A 3,259-nucleotide genomic window follows, 5' to 3' on the forward strand; every position below is an offset into this window, starting at 1 on the left:
GGCAATTTTGTTCTTTTGACCTATATGGAGCAGAATACGTCAAGTTTTCCCACCTAAAATTCAGTTTTTTTGGATCGGGTTGAAACTTGGCTGGAATATAGTCCTAGTGGGCATACATTAATCCACCAAACAATGTGTTAATTTATCAGCCGGTTATCAATATACAGGGGCCTGAAGTTATCACTTTCACGCGTTCTTCACTTTCACGTTAGTTTAACTTCTTTTAGGGTGATCCGATTGTAATTTTATTATAGTGTTTTGGAAATCTCTTTTCATGTTCTTTAAGATTATAAAAACGATACATTGAAAAAAATTGTTTTTTTGAAAATTAAAATCGAAATTGTTTTTTTGAAAAAAAACCATTTTTGAAAAAAAATCTATTTACAAAATAGCTGTTTTATACTCTTTGAGATCATGTAAAGTAAAAAGTGAGCTGCAAATCTTTTCTTGGTCAAATTTAGATTTTTACACTCGAGGATACCACGGCACTCGGACACGAATACTGTCAGGTCTAATGTGCCCTAAAATTATATTGAACTTTTTTTTGATAATTATCTGTGCAGAAGTATATAAATTACGTAATGTATTTCATCTCGCACCTTTCATTTTATTCAGCATGAGCGTAAAAATCTAAATTTGACCCACTTTTTATTTTACATGATTTTAAGAAGTATAAAAAAGCTATTTTTTCAAATAGAAAAATATTTTTTTCAAACATGGTTTTTAAACAAAAAAATCAATTTCAATTTTGATTATTGAAAAAAGTTTCACCATAAAACTCCATTTTAAAAATATTATAAAATGCGAAAAAAGGTCATTGAAATTTTAAGAAATCCTTTGGTAAATTTTAAGATATTTGTGGTGAAAATAAGCTCTTCATATTTTATCAATTTATCTGCAACCGTCTTCAAGTAATCGTGTTCACAAAAAAGTGTGACATCCACTCACATCCTCACAAACATACATCTGTACACTTGTTTAGAACATAGTATTATACATTTTTAAATTGAGAAACGTTCAATTAATCGAATTAAATTAACGCATTGTGTTAGAAAGATTTTTTCAAAATGTCAATTATTATTATTATTTAACAAAAAATATTTTTTCTGATTTGTTTTGGGTTTTTATCAAAGAAAAGTCTGTCATGTTGTATTCTTTTTTTTTTTGTATTCTCTCTTAACATCCCATTTTCTCGGAAATAAGTTTTTATTATTGTAAAGAATTGAATAAAATCGATTTTGAATTCAATTTTGGATGCAGTGATTATTGGGGATAAAAATGGTTTCTTGAAATGCTCCCCACATTTTATTTAAAAAAAGACCCCAACCATTTATTTCCATAGTCTATATAAAAAAATTTAAGCAGTTTTGAATTCTTTTTACAAAGATATTATTAATTTTCTTTTCAGATTTGTGACTAATTATTATGTTTCTGCGTTTATTCTCGGTGACAATATTGGAAGGCCACCTATTTATTAATACATGAATATAATTTTAATTTTTGACTTTTATGTGTCTATAATCTGGGGTCCTTGATCGCATATTACTGGAGCCTTTTTCCCACAGAGAACATATTCTACCAACTGGCAGAGAAAGAATCTTTTTCAGCACTTATTTCCACCTGTAAAATGATGTTGGAATTTCAATTCAAGAACTGCATTGATAATAATAAATATATTAACTACAAACATTGATTCAATGTAAGTATTAAAATATAGGTTATGACCCTTAAGTTTCTGTAAGATATTGCATTGTCAGAAATTAAAGTTAAATTGCATTACAAATTTACCTTAAGCGTAATTTAGTTTGCATAGGTTTTTTTACAAGAGATAAAATAGATTTCAGGGGTTTTACGTGACATCCTAACCTATGAAACAGGTTTAGAAAATTGATTTAACATTAACGTTGCAGAATATTAATAATGCTTACTTATTAACAAAATAATTCAGTTACCTTTATAAATAATGCAGTTGCTCCAGAAAATTGGATACAATTTTATGAAATTTAACAAATTTCTCAACGGATAACCTGGCGTCAACTGATGTTTTGCTGCGTTTTTAGCATTAAAGACTCCGGAAGTCGCCGAATCGTTATTACGTGCAAGCATGATAACGTAATTCAAAACCTCGGTCGGAAAAAGTTATTTCTCTTCTTATTACGTTTTTTGGTTATTCAAGATAATACATAAATACATTAAAAATAAGCAAAAATCGCATCACAAAAAAAGTAAGTATAATTTCACTGGGAAACTATATGTTTAAAAATAAAAAAGAAGTTGGTCAACGATTTCGCAGTCACGGGAACTCTGGGAACCACAGAACCAAAAGTGGGAAACCATGCAATTAAAATTAGTGTAATTTTTCTTTCATAATTGATAAAAAAACACCTAAAGCACAAAAAATTGGTCTTTTACCTGTAGATATTAATAAACGACCCATTTATGGCAGTCGTTTGTGGTTATTTCTTTAGATGCTTTTAAGGTTATGATACTTCTATTATGCACCATTTTTGACCCGACTGGGTCCCGGTGGGAACTCGGTCAGATCCCGACCGGGCAATTAACAAAATAGTATCCCGGTTTGACCCAGTCAGATTCTGGCCAGAAACCTTCTTCTGGTCGGGTCAAACCGGGCAATTTCTACACGGGTCGTAACTATTGAAAAATAATAATTTCCTGCTAAAGTATTGGGGGCTGGCCAAACATATTGCCGATGTGGGACCAACTGTCCTACGCCTTTTGACACAGAATCTAAATTTTGTTCCTGCCAAATGAAAAAAAAGGAATAAAATGGATTTATTTTCAGATGATCTTTTCTTATTATTCTCTTGAGATCATCCCAATAGGAATTTCCTTCTATTGCAAATAAGATCGCAGTCTGATAATGTGTGAATGCGGATCAGTGATTGAATCCGCCATTGCCCTGCGTGAGTCGAATGGCTAAGTATCGAATTAGACAAGAAAAGCTATTGAACTCTTTAGAACCCCAGGTATTCTCGTTCGATTACACCTAGCTTGTAAGCAGAAGCCTGTTTCGAAATATTTATTATGTAACTTCCAGGAGTGATTGCTTTTTAAATATGTTATAAAATTCTATATATTTATCTTTATATTTATTTACTGAAGAAAAATCAAAGTTTGAGGAATTTAAAAAAGAAATATACGAGGGTGGATTGATAAGTTTCCGGCCTGACCAAGAGACGGCGCCACTAGGCCTACCTTGAGGTGGCGTTCTATAGTACCATCCTTAGATAGCTTGTAG

This window comes from Belonocnema kinseyi, chromosome 9 (assembly GCF_010883055.1).
Source record: "Belonocnema kinseyi isolate 2016_QV_RU_SX_M_011 chromosome 9, B_treatae_v1, whole genome shotgun sequence".
NCBI lineage: Eukaryota > Metazoa > Arthropoda > Insecta > Hymenoptera > Cynipidae > Belonocnema > Belonocnema kinseyi.